At 47.8% G+C, this 25,213-nt stretch overlaps 1 protein-coding gene across 3 annotated transcripts in view; it reads left to right on the top strand.

Moving 5' to 3' along the window:
• PTK2 (protein tyrosine kinase 2) overlaps positions 1 to 25,213 on the top strand; it is a 257,636-nt gene that overhangs the window by 15,780 nt on the left and 216,643 nt on the right. Inside the window, exons 2-3 of one of the 3 annotated variants that reach the window (XM_042924270.1) lie at positions 10,357 to 10,453; positions 17,678 to 17,804. The exons of 1 other annotated variant lie outside the window; for it this stretch is intronic. The gene's annotated coding sequence lies outside the window, so the exon portion shown is untranslated. The remainder of the gene's footprint in view (positions 1 to 10,356; positions 10,454 to 17,677; positions 17,805 to 25,213) is intronic. One more of the 3 variants, XM_042924268.1, reaches the window with a different exon arrangement.

Raw genomic sequence — 25,213 nt, 5'->3', positions numbered from 1 at the left:
TACAAATGTTCATGTCTTAATGCTGATCTGCAAGGGAACTTTTAGACACTTCATCTTTAAAAATGTCTTCACACTGATAGGTGTGCTCAGATACTGATATCAGGTTGGAAGTATATCATTTTAATTCAGCATATTCGTTGTTTGGCAGACACAGAATTCCATTGGATTCTTCTTGATATTTGGCTTTTAGCGTGTCATTACGTTGCAGATTAATCTCTTCTAACTGACGGTTAGATGGAAGGACCTCAGTTCCATAGTGAATGAAGAGGGTTTGGAAATACGTAAATTTTCATTGTATTTGCATCAGGGCTTGAAAAATGCTGCTGGAACTGTAGTTTGAATTCAGAAAATCTATCTGCTGCAAATCTGTGTGGGGTTGGAAATCCTGCCTCTCTTTTTAGCTTTTTTTTTTTTTTAAGATTTGATTTTTAAGGAATCTCTATACCCAATGTGGAACTTGAACTCACTACCCCGAGATCGAGGGTCGTGTTGACTTCAGACTCAGCCAGCCAGGCACCTGTCTCTTTTTAACTTTTGATGGCATGGGAAGTGTGTTATTCCACGGGACGTTACTTGTGATTGAGATGTTTGTGGTCGCTGAAATGACTTCACTATGGCAGTCCCTTGTGTAAGCGCTGTTGTGCCTTGTAAATTTAGGTTGAGTTCATTGAGAAATGTTAACAAGTGTGAGCAAAAGCTGATTTCCAAAGCTGTGGTAATAACTGAAGGAGGGTCTTTTTGTTCAGAAAGATTGCATCTTGGCTCTGACGTAAGTAAAGCTCTCCCACAAATCATCGAACTGCTGTCTGTAGGACACGTCAGGATATCGTGATGAAGTTTGCTATTGATACTACTGGCTCAGTGACACGTGGCAGATGAAAATACTTTCCACAAAGCACCTGCTGGTGAATAATACATTGAAGAACGATAGTTTAAGTAAGCGTGTTTAAATGCTTTAAGCAACTTATGTTTTCATACTCTTTGTAGATTTTCCAGGTAAACCTTTTGTTCTACGTGGATTTTTACCATCATCACTTGTAACACATCTTGGCAGATTCCTCTTCAGGTTGTATGAAATTGGTGTTTTCTCAATCTCTCTGAAAATATTCTCACCAGCAGCTCCACACAGACTATTCTTAGAGGCCAATTCTTCAGTCGCATTGACTCCTTGAATGAACAGCCCGGCAATATGGGTAACACCTGTTGACTCAGCAGCGACCAAGGGAATCAGCTCAGTCATGTGCCTCGTTCCTTAACTGTCCGTGTTACTCTGATGTCCTCATGTCTGAGCAACTGTTCTTCTGGAAGGCTAGTAGTTGTAAACAAGTTTGCTTTTCCTCAACACATTTCCTCCACTGTTCAGCCAAACGTGATTTAACGAACTCCTTGTCATCCATGTAAACAGAGAGACCGTTTAGGGTTTTGAGCAGGGAAGTGACGCCATCTGAGTTAGATTTGGAATCGGCCCACCGCGTTGAGCGTATGCACTAGGGTGGCAAAGTGGGGAGCAAGGAGGCCTGTCCTGTGGTGCTGTAGTCGTTGGAGTGGGTGATGATGGTGGCTCACGTCTGAATGGTGTTGGTGAGCCTGATGGCAAGGGGACAGTGTCCGGGCCAGTTTTGTGGGAAGAACCAGCATGATTTGCTGAGCAGACTGGATGAGGAATGTGGGAGGAAGAGAAGAGATGGGGATGACATCCTTTGTTTGCAGCCTCAGCAGTTGGAAGGAGGGCGTTGTGAACAGAGAAGACTGTGTAAGAAGGTTTGTAGAGGGGGAAGGTCAGTCAGCACCTGAGCTTTGGGGTGTTGGACGTTCTATTCAGTTCTCTTTGGTGGTGTTCCGCTTCTCCAAGTGACCTAGAAGCTGGTCCCAGCATAGGCTGTACCTGCAGGGTTTGGTCACGAAAACACAAGCCACTCTAGATGTTTCTTTTTCTTTTCTTTCTTTCTTTCTTTCTTTCTTTCTTTCTTTCTTTCACATTTATTTATTTTGAGAGAGAGAGAGAGAGCAAGTGAGTGGGGAAGGGGCAGAGAGAGAGAGAGAGAGAGAGAGAGAATCTCAAGCAGGCTCCGCACTGCCAGCGCAGAGCCTGATGTGGGGCTTGATCTCACAACCGTGAGATCATGACCAGAGCCGAAATCAAGAGTTGGGCACTCCACTGACTCAGCCACCCAGGCACCCTGCTAGATATTTCTCAATACAGGGAATCGGAATCCGTCACTACTGGTGGGAGTGCTGGCAGAGAGTAAATTTTTTTTTTCATTTTGCCAATCTTGCCTCTTACTATTTAACTCCAACCCTGAGTTGTATCAGGCAGGGGTTTAGGGAAACGTAGCTCTGCCCTCTCCTCACTGATGCACAGAAGGCAGAGGTGGTGTCCATGATGTGGTGTTGGCAACAGTCGGTCCAGCACAACAGTGGGACGGCTGGTCTGAGCTAGAGATACAAGTTTTAAGGTTGTTAGCATAGAAACAGCATTTGAAGTGAGCTTAGCAGGGAGGTAAGCATGGCTAAGAGGAGAAAGGACAGAGCCTTGGGACAGTCTGGAATCACCTGTTTTGAAGATGAGGGGAGAGCATCTGTGAGGTAAGAGGAAAATCACGAGACGGGGCGTGGGAGATCAGTTCTTGCCAGTTGCTGCCGTAAGGTCGAGACCCGAGCAGTAGTGATTGGGTTGAGCAGTGCAGTGGTTATTGGTAGTCTCGGACGGAGAACTTTCCGTGGAGTGGTGGGGGCCAAAGTCAGTGGGTTTAAGAGATAGAAGGAAAAGAGGATTTTGTGATTTTGTGATATCATGTATGTTATGTGTGCTTGTTTGTAGACTTATTTGTACAGTAGCTGTTTTCAAGTCCTTATGGGCTATTCTGACATTTGTTTCATCGTGGTATTGGCTTGTCTTGATTTTCTTTTCCCGTGGGAATTGTTTTCCTGGCTCTTCCTATGCTGGATAAGTTTGGGGTGTGTCCTCCACATTTAGGGTATCCTGTTAGGAGACTCTACGTCATATTTAAATCTGCTGGTTTGAGTTCCAGCCTAGCCTTCCTTCCTGCTACAGTTCACTTTTCAGAGTCATCAGGTGGTTTCTGCAGTTACTCTGTCCAGGGTTTCTGGTTGCTCCCTCGCTCTTCCTTCCCTAGATCTGGGACCCTTTGCTTTGCAGACCGTTCCCATCACACAGGTAACGATCTCCAGTTTCAGCTGGATTCTGTCAGATGCCCAGAGGACTGCCTCTCGTGATCAGCCACCACTCCCAGGCCCTGCAGCAGATTTCCTTCTAAGTACTTCTTGAATTTGGCTCACGGTCCGTAGCTGTTGGTTCTTGTGAGTATGAAGGGTTGCCTTGTTTTGAATATATTAACTGTGCCTGTTAATTAATTTGAGTAGAATGGTGATTTCTTTTCATATGTTTAAGCTTTTGTACAGTAGGATTTCTGGGGACATCACGTGTAGTGTAGACTAGAAGGCTGGTTAAGAATGGGTGCTGGACAGGTGTGCTTTGAAAAAATTTTTTTTTTTTTTCAACGTTTTTAATTTATTTTGGGACAGAGAGAGACAGAGCATGAACGGGGGAGGGGCAGAGAGAGAGGGAGACACAGAATCGGAAACAGGCTCCAGGCTCCGAGCCATCAGCCCAGAGCCTGACGCGGGGCTCGAACTCACGGACCGCGAGATCGTGACCTGGCTGAAGTCGGACGCTTAACCGACTGCGCCACCCAGGCGCCCCAGGACAGGTGTGCTTTGAATTTCAGGTTGGGTCCTCGTTTCCTGCGTGTTCACCCAGTTACTCAAGCCCTGAATCTCTTTGTCTGTTAGGTAGAGATTATCGTAACTCTTTTATAAATGCGATGTACCGTGGCTCTTGGTATCTGGCCAGTCCTAGTAATAATCGCTTTTTAGGGAAGAATCAGCCCAAGGTTCAGCAAATACCGTTCCTAACAATGTAGCTGTTTCTGCTGTGGGAATTTAAAAGCCGATCTTAATCGTTCCCTCCTGAGTTTGTCCAGCGTGTCTAAGAAGCGGAAGCAGTTTCTATTCAGCGTTTACTCTGCGTGTACGACAGGCAGTGGTTGTTGCTCTGGCTAATACTGGCTTTTCAGAAAGGAGCAACCTTGCCTCTTCTCTTCCCTTAACGTATTCGTGTTGTCAGTAGCTTACGACCTCTTGGATGGCAGACCCCGTCCCACGCACTGGCACAGAGATGAAGGGGATGTGGTGACCTATGACCTATGACCTTTGAGCTGCTCCACAGTCTCGTAGTAGAATGTGTTTGGCTAGAAAATTATTTTGAGGCAAAAAGAAGCTTTTGTCTGCCCTGATCATTCTCATAATCGTGTTCACGTTCTTTATAGGTCTTTGGTTTTCCAGAAAGTTACTTCTGACCTGTGTCCTTTCAGAACACAGGTTACAGCTTGTCAGAGTGCAGAAGCTGTCGCTAGACTGAACTTAGAGGAAGGGACACCTGTGTGAAGTGGTTGTATAGCTTGTAAGTTAGAGACCTTCACAAACGATTTAAATTGTTAGGATGTTACACATTAAGAAATAGTGGACTTGGGCTTTATTTGGCAGCTAGCATCACAGACCATTCCTTTGCCAGGGGCTCAGCCTACATGCTTGCTTTAAACCAGATATTTAATAATTTGTCAATAGGTCATGTTGAATGTTACTCAACTTTACTTTAGAACTTTCCTGTCGTGTTTGGTTTGGAAAGCCCAAACCGCGTCCAGTGATAATAACAGTGATAATATCTGGTTAACTTGGGAAGCCAGAGCAGCATCAAGATTTTTTTTGGGGGGAGTGGAGAGCAAGTGGGGAAGGGGCAGTGGGGGTAGGGAGGAGAGAGAGAATCTTAAGAGAGAGAGAATCTGACATGGCGCTCTGTCCCATGACCATGAGATCATGACCTAAGCCGAAATCAAGAGTCGGATGCTTAACCAGCTGACCACCCCCCCCACCTCGTCCCTAGCATCATGGTCCTAAGAGTGCTAATAAGCAGGTATTTGAATGCCTGGTCTCTCCCTTGTTTGCTGTGTGACCTTGGAAAACTTCTTAACTTTTTTTGGAGTTTGTTTTCTCGTACGTAAAATGGGAAAAGAGTAGTAACCCGTGAGGGCCGTGAGGATCAAGGAGCTGGTGCTTATGGGGCGCCTGGGTGGCTCAGTCGGTTGAGCATCAGATTTTAGCTCGGGTCATGATCTCACGGTTTGTGGGTTTGAGCCCCGCGTCGGGCTCTGTGCAGACAGCTCAGAGCCTGGAGCCTGCTTCCGATTCTGTGTCTCCCTGTCTCTGCCCCTCCCTTGCTTGCACTCTGTCTCTCTCTCAAAAATAAATAAACATTAAAAAATAAAAAAAGGAGCTGGTGCTTGTGAAGCACTTGGCAGAGAGCCGTGACCCCACCCCCTCCACAGACGCCGCCGTCCCTGTTGTCAGGGCGAGTGAGAGGCAGCCTCAGGGACTGTCCAGGTTGGACTGCGCACCGAAATGAAAGCACTGTAAGCAGGTGTCGATGGGAAGTCTGATATGTGCTAAGGAAGCGCAGAGTCAGAGTGTGCTGCGGCTGGTGGGAATCTTAGTTTGCATGTTAGAAGGGAAGAGAGTTCAGACCAGCCCAAGCATCTCTGAGCAATCCGGGCGCCCCCCAGGCATCTCTGTAGAGGTATCTTAAATGTACCCACTCAGGCCAAAAAGGTAGAGAGTATCCATCTTAGAAATATCATCAAGGAACTGACAATATGTTTCATTGTATAATGAGCCAAGTTTAATTTTTCTGTGCCTGGGGCAAGAGAATTTAAGCATTTTAAGTATACTAGTTTGGGAAATATCTAGTTTTCTGCCCTGTCGGAACAATTTCACGTTTTTATGCTTATGTTTTATCAGTTCCGTAGTTAAAAAGCATAGATGCAAATTCTCAACAAAGACCAAGTTGTGCAGTACGTAGGAGTGCTGGATGTGGCCCTGCCGTCAGGTCCCGCCCGCTGCGCAGGTAGCAGGCAGGCAGGAGGCCGAGTGCTGATGAAGTGCAGTGTGGCTGTTTGCTTGAATTCTCCTAAAATACAACAGGAAGCAAAAGGCAACTAGAAGGCACTGCAAGCCAGCGTATATGTTCAGTTATTCATCATTAGGCCTTCGTGCATCAAGTACATGTTTACTGCTTCTGCAGACACGATTGGGTGTTTGGTCCAGTCTCTGCTGTTACTTGTACGGGAGGATGTGGGAGGAATCAGGCCGTCCTGCCTTTGTACTTAGCAAGGAGAAGAAAGCCAGCTCCAGCTGACTTGCAAGATTTCCATGAATGACATTTTTAGGATTATAGTCCTAACAGCAAAGAGGCCCCCCCCCCCCAAAAAAAAAGAAAAAGGCAATAAAAAAAGGACTTTAGTCTAAAAAGCGAATGTTACTTAACCTGCTGCAGCCACTGGGGCTTTCTTGACCCTCACTTTGCTGTATTTAATAGTGCTTAAATTATTTATCTGAGATGCATGTCCTCAGGCTGCAGAGCTAAAAAAGGCCGTCATCGTGCCCAGAATCTTGCTGTTTGGGTGGAGGAAGACTCTGACAGGTGAGATTTAACATCCGCTCTACTGTGTTGAACAGGAAGCTGCACCACGGGAGTCCTTCGAGGCAGGGTCGTGTCTCTCTTGTGCATCGCCATGTCACCCAGTGCTCGGTGTAGTGTGTGACATGTGTCAGTCACTCCGCAGATGCCCGTGTCCCACGAAGGAGTGCTGAGGGGGTGCAGGAGAGAGGCATCTCACCTGGGGGCGGGGCACGGCTTGGGCCAGGGTGAGCCAAGGGAGGAGGATCGGGTAGAGGGGGGTGAAGGGGCCCGGTGGAAGTGTGAGAGAGGCCACAGGTGGTTCTGTAAATTGCGAATGGCTTAACTTTATGGGATTCATGGGAGATCAACTGAGAGACTGGGCTTGATCAGTCAGGGACCGACAGGTCATATCAAGGAGTTGGGATTTTCCCTTGTTCAAAAGTAAGAATTCTAAAGTTCCAGAAACCAGGTGTCCTAGTGTCCAGGCTGGCACTGTTTTCACATCACACGGCACATGTAATGTCAGAAAAGTACCCTCGGGTCTTGGGTTCCATTGGGGATAGCTGGACTGTTAAGTTCATTCAGGGCTTACAAAACTTTTTCATCTTCTGGGAAGAATGCGGGTATAGGACAAATATTTGTTTTCTCGGGGGGCAGGGTGGAGTTGAAACTCTAAAGGTTAGCAAAGGCCGTATGTCTTTGATTTCTAGCTCTCTAGAAGTCAAAGAAATCTCTAGAAGGGTAGCAGGTATGCATGGAAGACGCTCAGTATGTGATAAGTGCTGTTGTGTGTACTCTTACAGCAGGCATCGTGTTGGACTCTGAAAAGCAACAGCCAGATGAGAAGTGGTCCTCTCCGGAAGGTCTTTCCAGCCGAGGGAGGGGAGACAAGTCAGTTGGTGCTGGTGGTACTGTGGGTCAGCCCCCTCTGTGGCAGAGGTGTGCGCGGGGTGCTGTGGTGCCCATCTGTCTTTGTTCAGCTGCCCACATTCTTAAGCCTTTGATGCCCTGTTGCTTATTTTCCCCATACTTCCCAGTAGCTTCTTAGTAGTGTTTCCACATTGTCCTATAGACCCAGATTTTGTTCACATCTTATTTCTGGGAGACGATGTCCTAGAGAGCTCGCTCTCTTCTCTTCTGAGCTGGTTGCTCCTTAGGCCTTTTCTTGTGTTGTCCCTGGTTCCTTTGTTCTCATCTTTAGGCTTTTCTCCAAACTTGGATTTTATGTTTGTGGCAACTGTTGCTTTGTCCTTCTTCACTGACTTCCTCATTTGGGTAGAGTATGTCATCTAGGAGTCAACCACTTGATTTATTTATTTTTTAGTTTATTTATTTTGAGAGAGAGAGACGGCATGAGCAGGGGAGAGGTAGAAACAGAGGGAGAGAGAGAGAGAATCCCAAGCAGGCTCCGCACATCAGCCCAGAGCCTGATGTGGGGCTCGAACTCATGAAACCATGAGATCCTGACCCCAGCTGAAGTCGAGAGTCAGACATTTAACCGACTGAGCCACCCAGGCACCCGTAGGTGTTAATCACTTTAAAAAGATGGTACCGTTGGGGCAACTGGGTGGCTCAGTCGGTTAAGTGTCTGACTTCGGCTCAGGTCGTGGTCTTGCGGTTCATGGGTTTGAGCCCCACGTTGGGCTGTGTGCTGACAGCTTGGAGCCTGGAGCTGCTTCGGATTCTGTGTCTCCCTCTCTCTCTGCTCTTCCCCCACTTGCACTCTGTCTCTCTCTCTCCAAAATAAATGAACGTTACAAAAAATTACATGCAAAAAGATGGTGCAGTGTCCTTGGGCAAGGTGAAGACAGCCTTCAGCGTTCCCTCCTTTTGAGCAGCGCTATACCAACCTGGACTTGCTTCCCCCTCTCCCTCACCATTCTGGAATCTCCCCTCATCGTCATCCTGGGGGCTCCCTTTCCCCTTCTTCATGGAAGCTCATGCCCTCCTCACTTTTTGTTGAAGCTCCCATTTTGCTGGAAGACTGTCTTCAGTGGCTTTCTGACACAGGATGCTTAGGAGATCGACTGTGTGGGACCTTGTGTGATTGAAACTCGACTGAGAGTCTGGCTGGGTGTAGAGTTCTGTAGTGGCGTTCATTTTTGCTCATAAATTCAAAGATTGCCCCCTTGCCTTCTTGTTTCCATGTTACTGTTTTTGAATTCAGAAGCTGTTCTAATTTATTCTTTGTATGTAATGTTTTTCCCCTCCCATCTTTAGAAGCTCGTAGGAGTTTTAAAATTTGTCCAAGTGTTTTGAAATGTCATGATGGTATACTTTGTGTGGGTCCGTTTTCATCTACTGTTCTGCATATTCAGCGAGTCCCTTCATTCTGGCAACTGGTATTCAGTTCTGGGAAGACTTTTTGGCATTATTGTGCTGAGGTTTTCCTCCCTTTTGTTTTCTTATTTTGTCTTTCTGGAAGTCTTATTATCCAGAAGTTGGCTCTTCTGGACAAAGGTTGTGATTTTCTTAATACCTTTTTCTCATTATTTATTTCCTTCCTTTGCTTCTCCTCTCTCTCTTTCTCTCTCTGTCTTTTTACTCTCTTTTTAGGGAGATGATTTCAATTTGACTTAACCTTTTTTTTAGTTTATTATTTCTGGTTTCAGAAAGATTCCTTAGATTTCCAAGGGCTCTTTTCCTGTTCTTTTAAAAGAGCATCCTATTTTTGTTTATTGATTGCAGTGTCGTCTTACCCCTAGATTGTTGATAGTTCGTGTAGTCTCTGTTTCTTTCAGTTGTTTCCTTCCCTCTCCTGTCTGACAAGGGACAAAGGTGGGGCCCTTTGACTTCAGGATATTGCTGAAGTGGGCCATTTGTTAGGGGTCCCCAGTGGTAGTATCTTCAGACCTATCTTCTCGGGCTGATCAGATTCCACAGAAATCTTCTCCAGTGTCTTTCTTGCGGAATTCTCACTTGGGAATCTGGGAGCCAAGTGTGAGCCTGCACGTGCGTGCTGTGGCAGGGCAGCCGGAGAAGTCACCACTGACTGTGCGCGTGCGCCGCGATTAACTCCACCTCTGTTTAGTGCAGCCGCGCAGGGTGACTTCGGTCCACGGACGCTCTGCTTTTTCCAGGGAATGACCCCCGTCTTCTGTCGGAGGGAGAGCCATGTGGTGCCTGGCGTCGAGATTGCAGCTTCAGCGGCCTTCCCCGAGTCCTCTGTGTTTGGGGCCGTGCCTTCTTCCTTCCCCCCGCTCTGCCCGCGCTGGTGCTGCTAGGCCCGAGTTCTAGGCTCCTGCTGTGTAGAGGGACTCGCTTCTCCCTGTGTCCGCTGCTGAAGGAGGATCTGGCTCCCTCGGGCCTGCTGGCGCATTTACTACACTTCTCGTCTTTTATAGTTTCTGTTTCTTCCAGGTTTCTTCTTTATTCTGTTTTTTGGGTCTCGGGCTTCCATGTTAGAAGATTTTCTCAGAGCCTCCAATAGTTTGGCCTTTTTCTCCTTTTAGTTCTCCCCGTGCTGTGGAAAAGATTTTTAAAAGTATGTTTTTAGTACGATTTTAGTAGGAGGGGGTGAAATGGATGTGTATGCTGTCGTTATACCCTGCACTCACCAGCTAACTGTACACGCTGTTAATTTATGGTTTTGACACGTATTAGCAATTTTCAGCTGCTTTGCGTATGTTTCCTTAACTAGAAGGTAGGTTTGGAGACAGGGACCTGGTGCCGTTTTTACCCCTCGTGCCAGGTCTCGCCCGGTGCAGGGTGGGGGGGCTAGGGGGTGGTGTGGGGAACTGGCTGGGCTGGTGAGCTCAGCGGAGCTTTGAAAAAGTGAAAGAAGGGCGGTTTTCTATACGTGTGTTGTCTCTCCTTGTCAGGTTCTCTGACGACTATGGAAAGAGGAAGGAGAAACTAGGAGATTTTCTTTAAATCGCTCATTGACTTCTTCACAGACTTACCGTGGCCTTCAGAACTGTGAGTATAATTCTCTTGCTTGGGTCTTGGTTTTTTGTCCTGATTTTTCTTCCACCTGTCTCAGGGTTTCTTTGGCATACACTAGAAACAAATAAAAGCGAGTTGATTTTGCAGAGTGTGTGACGTGAGGGAAGAAGTGGAAGTTGTTCTGTGCTGTTCTGTGCGGAGAGAGGCAGGCAGGGCCGCGGTGCTGTCAGCGGTGATAGGAACGACAGTAGCAACGGCCGAGACGCTCTGAGCTCCACCTACTGAGCGGGTCTCCCCACAGCCCCGTGAGCGAGGCCACCCGTCGCCCCTGTTTCACGTTTGCCTAACCGGAACAGGTCAGGGGTTACTTTAGTAAACCAGCAAGGCCGGGAGGCGGACTCGGCCCGACTTCGGAGCACGTGCTGTTCAGTCGCGTCTTATTCTTATGGGCTCTGGGTTCCTGCCGACTCTTGGCTGACCACCAAGACCCAGCTTTCTCGTCTCCGCTCACTCTTCCTGACTGCCTGCACCTTGCTCTCGCCGACAAAGGGACCTCTCTCCCGGGGTTGTGGCAGACACGCTGTAAGAAATGTGTTATGTGCTCCGCAGTCACACGTGTCAGCGATTCATATTTATTTGGTGGTGCTTCCCCCGCAGGAGTGAGAGGGAAACAGCCCCAGAAATTGGGCTGTTTGTCATTTGTAGCCTTGGTGCTTGTTGTGCGCTCTCTCCGTAGTTGGGAAGTTGCAGGGTTGAGATTCTGTCCCCGTTTGTCTTATGTTCTGGTGGGTCCAGTGATGGAGCGAGGACAGACAGGTGGTAAAGAGTCGTAAATCTCTCATGAGCATTTTATTTTACTGACATGTTGCCTTGGTAAAAGCCTCCTGAACGCAGACTTCACGGATTCAGAATCCATGATGATTTCTAACTATGTTGAACTTGACTTTGGGCAGTATCTTTGTCTTCGATGTTTCAGGGCCGGGCCCTGGATCATTTTTCCATTTCCTCCTGGGGGTCAGTTCGCTTTCCTTCTTTGTTCCCGTTTCTCCTCCAGACTCACTTTTGTCTCTGGGAGGATTAGGTGTTTCGGGAGGGAAATGAGGTCATGCAGTTTCAGTTTCCAAGTAAGGCCTTCCTACCCTTTTTTCTTGGCTGCGAGAGGTGCTTGCTCTGTGTGCCGGTGCCCTTAGGGGACAGTGTGGGGAGGGCCTCGCCCGGCTCCTTACATCTGCCGTTGGCCCCCCAGCCCCCTCCATAGTCTGTGTTTCTTCCTGTGACAGTGCGTTTATATTTATTTGGGTGCGAGTCTGTGTTTCTGAGTCTTTAAGGGCAAAGATTTTGTTATTTCATCTGGCATCTTTTCTGCTTAACCCACACATGGTTTTCACTAAATGCTGGATGAAGGAATATTTAATGCTTGCCACATAATAAGTTCTCTTTTCCTACTAGATTTAAATAAGAGAGAGAATATCAGGTTCATTAGCTGTTAAAAATATTTCGTTGTGGTAGAGCACGGGACCGTTTCATGGGGAGGCACTATTTTGGGCAAACGACACGAAGCTTTGCTCCTTAATGTGATGTGCAGTGACAGGGGAGGGGGAGGCAACGAACCAAGAGCCAGTTCATGGCTCACTGGACCTTGGGCCTCAGGACGTAATCTGCTGCTTCTGGTTTGGTGCTCTCCTCCCCCTGTTTGAAAATATGTAAATCCGGGAAAATTACCTTCTAACCAGTCTTCCTATAGTTGTTTCCCCCAATTCTGGACGAATGGTGAGGCCGCACGAGTAAGCCTGGCTTTGCACGGCGTAAACTTCACGATGTGCTGAGATGCGGGTCCCTTGATTTACCTGAGCGCCGTGGTCCCCTGGAGCCCCTGTAGGATGGATCGGGTTCTCGGTTCTTGCGTCGTTGTCGGGTGTTGTGTTAGGAGGCACAAACTTGGGTTGGAGGTGTTTTCCAATCGGAATTCTAGGAAAGCAAGGACAGGTTTTCAGAGGAGTGGAATTGCCGGTTGTGTGTATGGACGTTATGTTCAGGGTTAATGGGGTGTGGGGAGGCGGTTGATGGAAAGGAAGGCCGCCCAGAGAGCACAGACCCATTCTGCAAACCCCCATTCTGTGAATAAAGACAGCTCTTGTAGCATCAGGACAGCTGAGAACAATTGACATAGATTGAACCCTGAGGTTCTGTGGCCGTTTATCCAACAGAGCGTCCGTAGCATCAGGCAGTGGCGGTGGTGGGCTGTGGAGGGCAGCTGTCAGTCGGTGTGCAGCCTGGAGACGCGACCGAGGTTTGAAAAGCCGGCGTGTTGGGAGTAGACACGGGGAGGCGGGGTGGGGGGGCCGAGCCGAGGAGAGCCGGAGGCTGTGGAGGGAACCGGGTGCGGAGGCTTGGACCGGGGTAGGGAGACCGGGGGTGGTGAGAAGCAGTCGGGCCCCGGGTGGATCTTGAAGGTAGAACCGGCAGGATCTGCCGACAGATTGGATGAGGGGTGTGAGGAGCGAGGGAGGAGTTGAGTCGGCTCCAAGGCTCTGGGCCGCCACGGGCGGAACTCGGTTTAGAGGGGCAGAGGCGGACTGGCTCGTGGGCACTCTGGGTTTGCGGCCCGCAGGGATCCCGGGGGGGCTGTCACGGGGGCAGTTGTGAGTGGGCATCCGAGCCGGGAGTGGCGCTCTGGTCGCGGAGCGGGTGAGCACAGGGAGGAGGGGGCGGCGGGAGGGCTGAGCCCAGGACCAGGGGGAGCCGTGGTGGGCTCCGAGCGGGTGTCAGGAAAACCGGAAGCGCTGGCGCCGTGGGAAGAGGGAAGAGAACGTTCCGGGACAGGATGTGATCAGCTCTGTGAAGTGTCAGGAAAGGTCCAGATGAGGGTTGGGGCTTGACCTTTGCGTTTGGTGACTTGGGGGCTCTCCGGCGGCGCCCAGAGCGGTTAGGGGGAGTGGTGAGACGGAATGCCTGCCAGGATGGTGGTTTGAAGCTGGAGAGAGTAGCGAGACGGATTGCGTGCGGGTGACTGAGGTCCAGGGTGCACGGTCACCCTCACGCTTACCCACCCGTCTGGGTGCCGAGCAGCCCAGCCCGGACACGTCCTCGAGGGACGTGGTGGTGTTCTCAGGTCAGGTGCAGAGCTGACAGCAGCTTTCTCCACGCTTGTGGCCGGTGGGCGTGGCGCCAGGTGTCAGGCCACGTGCGCCGCCCTCGCCGCCCTGCCTCTTGGGGGCGTGGGGACCGGCACTCGCAGTGTCCCAAGAGACTGTTCAAGGGGGAACAGAGTAGTGGTTTAAAAGTTCTAGGAAAACACTTGTCCTGCCTGAAATGCTTCCATTAGAGATTGTTTCCTTTCCTTAACTGGAAATTCCGCTTTGTCCAAGGGTGGCACGTGCATGTGTCCAGAGCAGTGTTGAAGGTGAACGCAGACCCCAGGGCCCTGCCCCGCCCTCCACGTCCGCCTCCCACGGGTGCGTGTAATCGTGCCTCGCTGCTGCTTCGGGTGTTTACACCCCCGATCCTCAGCCTCGTGTGTGCGGGGTCAGGCGCCATCGTGCGTCGGCTTTAGAAAAACTTACATTTTGGACTCCTTTCTTCCTTCCCCTCAGAGTTGTGTCACAATGTTTGTTTAGATCCACATTTTGGTTAATTGTTTTGACTTTGTTAATGTTGCTCACTACTGAGCCAGTTAATGTAACATGATTCCATTTCCTTTTTGTTCGGCTTTGGTTTTCCATTTTCTTGAACTTAGAGTTGCCACTTTTTTTTTTCCTGTTTGCTTGACATTCTTAAGAGTTCTCACTCTGACAGCTTTATAAGGAAGCCAGAGCTCTTAATAACATTTTCCATGTACTCAAGCATATTACTTCTGTCTTCACCCCTAGGGACATCTGCTTCCTTCTGTGAGGGACAGGTCACTCTCTTGGCCTGCTAGAAATGGTACCAGGGTTGAGGACACAGGGCAGATCTGGCAGGAATGGATGCGACCAGGTAGAAAATGGTGATTCGGGGGCGCCTGGGTGGCTCAGTTGTTTAAGCGTCCAACTCTTTTTTTTTTTCTTTAACATTTATTTATTTTTGAGAGACAGAGATGGAGTGCAGGTGGGGAGGGGCAGAGAGAGAGGGAGACACAGAATCTGATGCAGGCTCCGAGCTGTCAGCACAGAGCCCGACACAGGGCTCAGACCCACAAACCGTGAGATCGTGACCTGAGCCGAAGTCAGACGCTCAACCAGCTGAGCCACCCAGGTGCCCTAAGCTCTGATGCTTGATCTTAGCTCAGGTCATGATCTCACAGTTCGTGGGTTCAAGCCCTGCTGTCAGCTCAGAGCCTGCTCGGAATTGTCTCTCCCTCTCCCTCTCCCTCCTCTCCCTCCTCTCCCTCCTCTCCCTCCTCTCCCTCCTCTCCCTCCTCTCCCTCCTCTCCCTCCTCTCCCTCCTCTCCCTCCTCTCCCTCCTCTCCTTCCTCTCCCTCCTCTCCCTCTCCGTCTCCCTGCCTCTACCACACTTGTGCTTTCTCTCCTTCTCTCAAAATAAATAAATAAACTTAAAGAAATTTAAAAAAATAAGAAAATGCTAATTGGGAAGACAGTGATGGGAAGCCGGGAGGGAGGGCACCATGTCTTCCTGAGGGAGCAGGGGTGAGAAGGGTTGGCAGTAGTTGGGGAAGGACATTCTTGGTGGAGAGAGTGGGAATAAGCAGAGCTGGATGAGATTTGTTAACTTAAAAAGCCTGTGTTGTGGCGCCTTGCTAGGTCAGTTGTATTATAGACTCTTCCTCGAAGAATTTTAAAGAGGTTTTCTTGGGAAATGGGACATTCAGATTGTTCAGCATCTGTCATGAATGTTTCATTTCTTATTTTTTTTTTAAAGATTATATTTTTTGAGTAGTTTCTACACCCAGTGTGGGGCTCAAACTCACAACCCCAAGATCAAGAGTCATGTGCTCCAGCGACCAAGCCAGCCATGTGCTCCTGTCATAAATTTTCTTTTTTATTTAAAAAAAGGTTTTTTTAATTAAAAAATTTTTTAACATTTATTTATTTTTTGAGAGACAGAGACAGAGCATGAGCAGGGGAGGGGCAGAGAGAGAGGGAGACACAGAATCTGAAGCAGGCTCCAGGCACCGAGCTGTCAGCACAGAGCCTGATGCGGAGCTCAGACCCACAAACCATGAGATCATGACCCGAGCTGAAGTTGGACGCTTAACCGACTGAGCCACCCAGGTGCCCCTAAAAAAAAAAAAAAAAAATTTTTTTAACATTTATTTATTTTTGAGAGAGAGTGTGAGCAGGGGAAGGGCAGAGGGAGAGGGAGTCACAGAATCCGAAGTAGGCGGTAGGCTCTGAGCCGTCAGCACACAGCCCGATCAGGGGCTCGAACTCAAGGACTGTGAGATCATGACCTGAGCCGAAGTCATATGCTTAACCGACAGAGCCACCCATGTGCCCCTCCTGTCATAAATTTTTAATGTCTTAAAACCTGAGTGTAGGATATAGCAGGACACTTGAATCCAAGAGATAGTCTCTTTTTTTTAGTGTTTATTTATTTTTGAGAGAGAGAGCATGCAAGCTGGCGAGGGGCTGAGAGAGAGGGAGACAGGATGTGAAGCAGCCTCCAGGCTCCGAGCTGTCAGCACAGAGCCTGATGTGGGGCTCAGACCCACAAACCACGAGATCATGACCTGAGCCAAAGTTGGATGCTTAACCAACTGAGCCACCCAAGGGCCCCCAAGAGATAACCTTAAACTGTTGATTTCATGAAATGGTTCATGGAAAATTGTTTATTGAATATCTGTCACAAAGGCAGCCAGCCACTGGTCATGCAGGACTGAATACTATGCGAGCAGGATGAGTGACCACAGGACATTGAAGGGGTGGCCGCTGTGTGTCTAGCTGGACTGGTGGGAGGGTTGGGAGGTATCCTTGAGACGTGCCAGCACAGCCCTCACTGTTTGGCGTAGTTCTGGAAGCCTGTGGGGAAATGAGCCATCGGCAGTGAGATAGTGCAGGACCAAGAGTGATTGGATTGGCTTCGTTTGAAAAGAAGCGTCGCTCAGTTTGCAGTGCTGAGGCAGAATTGTAAGGAAGAAAGTCCGTAAATACCTTTCATGACTGTCATCTCCAGGGCACCTTTTATGTAAATGTGCTACCACACCTTTTCTGTCGATGCCTGGCCGGCTCATGGATGGTCAGGACCCTGCGTGCGCAGTGGGTCTGCCGTGTCTCAAGTTCAGCCTTTTACCCAGAGCTTTGTGAAGTGTATCCTTCATCTTGCCAGTCTGGGTACGTTTCTGATTCAGGGATTATACGTCATAGTCGTGATATTTACCATTTATGTGTCAGTTATTGTGTGTTTGAATCGTATTTAGTTTTTTTTTAAATTTTTTTTAACATTTATTTATTTTTAAGAGATAGAGAGCATGAGCAGGGGAGGGGCAGAAAGAGAGGGAGACACAGAATCTGAAGCAGGTTCCAGGCTCCAAGCTATCAGTGCAGAGCCTGATGTGGGGCTCGAACTCACAAACTGTGAGATCATGACCTGAGCTGAAGTCGGGTGCTTTAACCGGCTGGGCCACCCAGGTGCCCCATGAATCCTATTCAGTTTTTTGTAGTAACTTGGCAAGGTAGTGATTTCTGTCCCGGTGTCCTAGAGCAGAGGCTGGAGCTAGCTTCTGAGGAGTCCACCCCAGGCTCCACACGGTGGCGGCAGGCTCTCCCGGTCCCTTACAGTCCTGTGTGCGGGCCCTGGATGTAAGAGTGGGGAGTGCTGCCCCCTACTGAATGGCCCGCAGACTGTCCTCAGGAGCGGACTTCCTTTTTGTCGTGCGTCAACCACATATCCATGTGGGAATGCATTGGCGTTGTCTCTGCAGACCATGGCACGTGGTCCTCATTCGTCGGTGTTCCTGGCTCACACTGAGGAAACGATGTGCTTTCATCACACACTTGTGAAAATAGGGACACAGGCAACTTTTCCAGGGATTTGTACATCCTGAGTAAGGGACAGAGGGGATGTTTTTTTCTTTCTACCTGCCTTAGCATATCATAGACATTTGGAGGGGCACAGGTAGGGTATTGGGAGTGGGGATGGCAAGGAAGCAGTTTAGATTCTTGTCTACTAATGAATTCTAAGTGACTTAACAAAATAGACAAACTTTCCTGCATTTCTTCTTTGATAAACTGTCTACTAAAAAGGTAGGTGTTTTAGCAAAAAATTCACTTGAAAAAATGGCCAAAAGATTTGAGTAGACATTTCGTCCCTTTTCTGTAGGTCACAATAAGCACAGAAGATGCTCACCATCGTTAGTCATCAGGGACGCGCACACGACAGCCACAGCGAGGTAGCATTGCAGTCCCGCTAGAATGCCTCACATTTGCACGAAACAAGACAATAAAAGGTGACAGTGCCCGCTTGCAAGGATGTGGAATAGCTACAACTGTATCATGCTTTGCTGGTGGGAGAGCAGAGGGTTGTAACTATAACGCTTTGGAAAAGAGCTTGGCAGTTTCTTATAAAATTGAACGTCCGCTTCTCATACAACCCAGGAATTCTACCCCGAGGTCTTTACCCAGGAGAAATGAAAATTGGTGTCTACGCAAAGGCCTGTATATGAACGTGTGTAGCGGCTCTATTCATACTTGCTTAAAATGGAAAACAGCTCAGATGTCCATCAAGTGGTAAATGGTTGGGGTTCACCCGCACAGTGGAATCCTGGTCAGCAACAGAAAGGTGCTAAGTACTGACATCTTCATCTTCAAGACAAAGGGTGAGAATCTGCACAGCATCTATGACGTGAAGGCACAGAGCTCTATGCAACTGTGATTCCACCCTGATAACGTTTGGGGAAAGCCAAAACCATGAGACCGCATCAGATCACTGGCTGCTTTGGGCTGAGACAAGGGGAAGAGAGGATTGAGCACAAAAGGGCATGAGGGCACTTGGTAGGTGATGGAAATAGGCCATAGCTTCCCTTCCGGGGGCGGTTATACCCTGAATGTGTTAGTCAGAACCCATCTAACTGAATGTTTTACTGCATGTACATTTTTCCTCAGTAAGCCAAGCTTAAAGAAAAAATAGGTGACTTATGTATATACACACGTAGATCTTATACACACACACACACACACACACACACACACACACAGGCGTACTCACCTATACACACACTTGAGCTCGCTTTTTCTTTCCAGTGGATTAAATTTTATTTTTCTGGATTAGGTATCCTAGAAGTTTAAGTAAAATAGATTTTAGCACAGACACTGTTTCTGAAAACGTATAATCTTGGAGTCTTTGATTGATTTTTATATTTTTTCATGACCTAAAGGGTTTATAACGTGGTTTTTGTGTAAGACGATTATATATTATAGATATAAATAAAAACATAAGAGACTTTTTAAAGTTTAATTATTTTAGGATTCCTTCCATAGCGTTCAAGCTCTTGTAGCTTTGGAGAAAAATAGTTTTACCAGCTTTAAAAATTAATAAAAGATGTTTTCTCTGATTCACGACAAACTTAATTATATAGTCTTCAGCTCTGTCTTTAGTCAGCTCTAATTGTAGGGTACAATTATATTTTAAACTGCTAGAAATAAGAATGTACACAGAAGATAATTCAGGGTGGCTTCACTAAACTTAAGGCTTCCTTGTGATTGTAAGTCAAGTCTCTTCACAGTTTGCAAGAGGATTGCTCATTATTCCTTACTATGTGGTGCTTTTTGATGTCCTGCAGAGCAGTTATTTAGCATTTTTTCCTAATAAACCCTTTTTAGGCAAGCCGCAACAGTGGGCAGGCAGGGGGATTAAAGTGGAAAACTGTGTGTATGTTTAATTGTCATTTAAAAATCAAAATTTGTTTGACTTCAGAGCATAAGAAGGCCATTAATTCAAATGATGAGGTCTTCATATGATTTTACGATCAGAGGGTGGGTATTGGAGTGTTTGCTAATAATAGAATCAGTGGTTGTAAGAGTTGTGATAGGACCTTCCTGAGCTGCTTTTTTGTTTCTTTATTGCGTGTGCCGTCTGTGTTCTTGAGGCTCGCTGTGCTGTCTCTGGTGACGTAAGTGTGCCCGGTGACATCGGTGTGCCCAGACGTGTTCGTTGCAGCCTCTGCATGGTGCCCTTTAGACGGTGATTGCACAGCAAATACGTAGCCTCCTTGACAGTCGCATTTGGGAACAGGGGAGAGAGAATCGTTCTCCCTCACGTGTTTTATTGTCTGACTCCGTCCCCGGGTTTTGCTGCGGGAATCTCTGCGCTAACAACCCTCGTTTTGAAGGGTTGGACCTGTGCTGGGACACTTCTTACGGCTGGTGACATTTCCAGCTGCTGCCAGCCAGGTGGCAGCCCTGGTGCAGGTGTCACGGCGTAGCCGCAGGGACGTGGGATGGCACTTCGTGCCGTGTCGGTTCCAGCGCGAACGGTCTGCCGCCGCCATACCACGCACGGTGTCCGCGCCACACAGAATGCCTCCTGGTAGGTTACAGCGTGACTCACTGGTCGTGTGAAAAGTGGTACGTGCAGAAGAGAACCAAAATAGGTGTGGAGCGTGGAGGTTTAAGAATACTCAGCCACGCTCGTTTTCTTGTGTGTTCCGAAAGGGCACTTAATCCAGAAGGGTCTTCGTGAGCGAAATGTGCTGAAAGACGTGAAAGTCCGTTTCAGCTTCTCTAGATGACTGGGGAGCGTCCGTGTGAGCGCCTGTCCTTCCCCGTGTGCCGTGGCACCACTTCCGCCTTCGTGCTCAGCGTCGGGCTGTGTGGGTGGCTGCCTCTGGAGGCCCTCCCACCACCACCTTTTCTGTTTTGCTGTTCCTTGGCTTTTTGTTCCCTTAAACCTTGTTTTCTTTTAGGGAGAAGTCGTGAGAAGTGGTGTAGTCCGCTTTCAAATACCCTTCACCTGGATCCACCAGTGCCCCCCTCCCTCCTTCCTCCTCTCTGTCTCTGGATAGGTACAGACGCGCGCGCACACACACACACATTTAGTTTTTACTGAACCCTTTGAGAGTAAGTTGCAGACATAATGCCCTTTCACCCTTACATACTTGAGTATTTACTAAGAACGAGGACTTTTTACATAACCACAGTATAATCAGTATAACATTTAATGTTGCCATTTTATCTCCTGTACAATCCATGTTCACGGTTTTCCAGTTGCTCTGTCGTTTCTAGCAGTTTTCACCCCGACACAGGATCCAGTCTAGAATTACAGGTATGATTTGTTTATTTAAAAACTTTTTTAAGTTTATTTATTTTGAGAGAGAGAATGTGCAGGAAGGGCAGAGAGTGAGAGAGAGACAGAGAATCCCGAGCAGGCTCTGCACCATCAATGCAGAGCCTGATGCAGGGCTGGATCTCACAAATTGTGAGATCGTGACCTGGGCGGAAATCAAGACTTGGATGCTCAACCGAGCAAGCCACCCAGGCGTCCACGTGTCTCAGTTACTGATGTCTTTGTAGTCCTTTTAGTCTGGATATGGTTTCATGACATTGACAGTTTTAAAGAACGTAAACTAATTGTTTCGTAGGGTTCCTTTTGAGTTCCTTTGATGTCTTCTCATATTAAATTCAGATTATGCATTTTGGGGGTCAGACTGTTGTGGAAAGTGATGTTGTCCCTTTCTCAGGGCCATATCCTCTCTCATAGCCATCGTGTCCATCTCAGAATGGCACATGGTGCCAGTTCGTTCTGTGATTGGTGACGTTAACGCCCAGCAATTTGTTAGGCCTGATGAGTCTTGGACGCTGCTCCTGACCTGCTGAGTCAGAAACTTAGGGTCTGAGGCTGTGTTTTCAACAAACCCTGAAAATGATTTTGATGTATTCTGAAACTTGAGAATTACCGATCTTAGGCGATCGGGTGAGGATTGCATCTGCCTACTGTCTCTACTCTAAAATGAGCATTTATCCTCTGTGGTTAATGAGTAATCTGTAGGGACATATTTGAGGCTGTGGGACCTTTCGAACTTTCAAACCGATAGTTCGGTCACCCACTGGTGGTTCTTGCTTGAAACAGTTCTTGCGAGCTGGTTGTGCAGCCGTGGTTCTCTCACGCCGCTGCCCCTTCTTGTTTATCAGCTGGTGTCCAGCTGCCAGGACGAGTTTCCTCTCCTCTGTTCGCTCACACACTCATGTCATCCGTCAGAACTTCACGGATGCTCGTTTGACTCAGTGGCTTATAATCCTTGACTCATTATTCATTTCAATGCTAGACTTCTCCCTGGTTTGGCCTTCTCCAGGATCATCTCCTGTATTTTTTTGACATGTCCCTATTAATTTTTGAGCTTTTTCTTCCTTTTGGTACAGTGGCGTTTCTTGTAGTTTCTCTGTCGCGTCATGGAATCAGCCGTTTCTCCAAGTATCCCTGGTTCCTTTTAGTGGGAAATGGGATTTAGAGGTGAAGGTCTACGTGACAGGCATGTTCACGTGCTACCAGGTGGTACTGCTTCCCAGCGCTGTCTGTGTATGCACGCACGCATGCACACCTGTGCTCAGGGTGCAGAAGGCTTGCTTGTTTTATTCTGATGAGTTGATGAGGTCTCTGATCACTTTTATTGGCTTCCAGTGCGTTCATTGCTTGCTTTCTTGCTTCTCCCCTCCCCTCCCCTCCCCTCCCCTCTCCATTCCTCCCCTCCCCTCCCCTCTCCATTCCTCCCCTCCCCTCCCCCCCTTCTCTTTTCTATTAAGTTTGGGCCTCTGTGTGTGTTGGGGGGGGTCTCACATGTACCTTTATATTTTGGTGGTCAGTCAAAGGTTGGGGTAGAATTTATTCTCAGATTTGGGGTTTTATCTTGGGGTTCCCTTGCTTCCAGCATCCGTCCTCTAAATTTCCATTGGTCCACCAGCCCCCATTTCTTCTGAGACCTCATGCCAGGAAGACTTTTCTTTCTGCCACCAGAGCTCGCCCTGGGTTGGGAGACACATTTAGTCAGAGGAGCAGCAGGCTGGCTCTGGTGCGTGCCTCTGGGCCTCCTGGGTTCTCCTGCGTGTGCCTGCCTAGTCCCACTGTCTGCCGGGGCTTTGGGCAGTGTTTATTTATATTCACATTTGGAGCTCAGCATTTTGCAGCCTTCCCGTTTCCAAAATTTCCCCCTTAGATTTACAGCCACCGTCCTGCTACATTGTGATGGTACAGTAAGGCTGCAGTCCTGTCCTGCCAGAGCTGGGGCTCACGGGCTTACCAGGCAGGAAAGTCGCAAACACTCAGTTTGGACCAGAGGCAGGCGCAGTTTTGAGAGTAATTTCTTCTCCTGTTGTTGCCTGCGTGGTCATCTTCTGGTCCCCTCAGAGAGTTGTTCTGGATGAATTTGTCTGTTTTTTATAACTGTCTGCGCCCCATCATCTTCACGTAACCGTATGGGAGGCCCATGCTCCCTTTCGTCTTTTATTTTTTCCCTCTGAAATCTAGATTAATCTTTATTTTTGTATACAACATTTCATTATGATAATTTTCAAACAAACAACAAAGTTGCAAGAATTTATAGCTAACACCCGTCTGCTCATAGACCCCCTAGATTCTACCTGTAATGTGTTGCTGTTCTTGCTTTATCACATAAGTCACCAATTATCCATCCCTCTATATAGTAACCCGTTTTATTTTCTAGGGTGCATTTCCGAATGAACTGCAGATACCAACTGCAGATACTTCACCCTGTGTATTTCAGCATGCGTATTGTTTACTAGAGTTCATTTTTCATTTAGGGGATTTTTCTTTTAGTGTAAAATTGATATGCCAGCGGCATATAACTCAGGTGCACATTCACCGAGTTGTCACAAATGCACCTTTGCATGAAATGTCATCTTGGCAACCCCACCACTTATCAAAATCTAGACCACTGTAATTTTCCCCTAAGGTTCCTTCACACCCATCTGTGCTCACATTCCTGCCCTAGTCCCTGCTGCCGTCCTCACCCCGACCCCTGACAACTGCTGTTTTATTTTCCTACTTCGGATCGGTCTTGCCTGTCCTGGGATTTCCTGTCAACAGAATCATATTGTATGCATGGTTGTGTAAGTCCTTTTTTTTTTTTTTTTTTTTTTTTTTTTTAGCACATTATTGTTGAGATTCACCCATGTTATGCATGTCTCTAATCTGTTCCTTGTAATTGCTGAGTTGTATTTCGTTGTATGAGGCTATCACGTCTTGATTATCTGTTCTTTTCTTGATAAGCATCTTTAATTTTGAAAGAAACTTTTGCTGGGTGTGTAGATTTTTAGGTTGACAGTTGTTTCTTTCAGCAGGCTAAACATGCGTTTCCATATCTTCTGGTCTTTGTGCAGGTTTCTGAAACTCGTTTTCTATAACTTTCCACCTCTGATTCTCTGCCTTGCAAATTTCAGCCGCTCCGCTTCCCCAGACTGGAAATTTCCTCTCCTCAGCCGAGGTTGCGGTCCTCTACTTGGATTCCCTTCCCACGCTGTGGGCCGTGGTTGCTCCCAGCTGGACAGAGCAGGGTGCTGAGGCTCGCGGGCCTGCACCGCACATTGTCTCAAGATCTGAAGAAAGTGTTTTCACGGATTTTGTCCACTCTTCTGTTTGTTTACCATGGAGGGCTGTTTTCCGTTCTAGTTCCTCCCTCATGGCTGAAGTGGATGTCTCGAAGTCCATGCAGTTCATATACTGTATTTCTCGGTTTTCCGGAAAATGAAATGGCAGAAATTGACTTGTTTTGATACTAGTTTAGCCACTGATTTTACTATCTGGAAAATCGCAAGTAATTTCCATTTGACAGAGGGAAATCTATATTTCGGCAAAGCTTTCATTTTAGTTATTTTGTTATTAAACTGGCCTAAGATAAGTGGTGCATTCGGCTGCATTATAGTTACCGGAAAGTAGCATTGCTTGCCTAGGCTACCAGGTGCTGGGCTGTTGGTCACCAACAAAACGCTCAGTCCCACCTCCAGGCAGAGGCTTATTTGTTCCAGGGCCTTACCCGCCCCCACCCTGCTGGTGCTGCCTTAGCGGATGTGAGCGGGAAGCCTAGCCAGGCCCGGTTATGCGTGAACGTGAATAGGAGGAAATGTGGGAGGATTTGTTCATTCATTGAGCACATAGTTGAGTTCCTGCAGTGACCCAGGCTCTGTACTGTTCATTTTTTCCTCTGTGATCTTTTCAAACGATTGGACAGAGATTTGGAATTGTTTCTGGCTCTTCTAGTTTTTGACATAAATTTTAGTAACTAAATCTGTCCCTTTCAAAATACCTTTGTTAACTTGTGAATTTGAGATTATCATCTATAGCTAATGCTAGGACAGTACAAGCATTGCTCAAAATAAATGAGTGTGTACGTACTGCATAGTTTTTATCTACTGGTGATGGCTGCTTTGAAATAAAAAGCCCAGGAGAATAATGGTGTTTGGGTATGTGTATGACATTTGTTCATAACCTTGGTACGACCTAGGTTAGGACATACTCTAGAGTGAGGGGCTGCCTGGGATTTCTGGGCCCTATGGCTAGATTGGTACTTAAAACTTAATGGGGGAGGGGTGCCTGGGTGGCTCAGTCGGTTAAGCGTCCGACTTCAGCTCAGGTCACGATCTCGCGGTCCGCGAGTTCGAGCCCCGCGTAGGGCTCTGGGCTGATGGCTCAGAGCCTGGAGCCTGCTTCCGATTCTGTGTCTCCCTCTCTCTCTGCCCTCCCCCGTTCATGCTCTGTCTCTCTCTGTCTCAAAAATAAATAAACGTTAAAAAAAAAAATTAAAAAAAAAAAAAAACTTAACGGGGGAGGATTCGGGCACCCTCTTCTTGACCTGCGGTGTTGGCGGAGGCTACCTGTTGCATTTATGTGGAAACTCTTGATCCTGAGTTT

The sequence above is a fragment of the Panthera leo genome, chromosome F2 (assembly GCF_018350215.1).
Source record: "Panthera leo isolate Ple1 chromosome F2, P.leo_Ple1_pat1.1, whole genome shotgun sequence".
NCBI lineage: Eukaryota > Metazoa > Chordata > Mammalia > Carnivora > Felidae > Panthera > Panthera leo.
The sequence above is the reverse complement of the archived record's forward strand: the minus strand, read 5'-3'. Positions and strand labels throughout refer to the sequence as shown.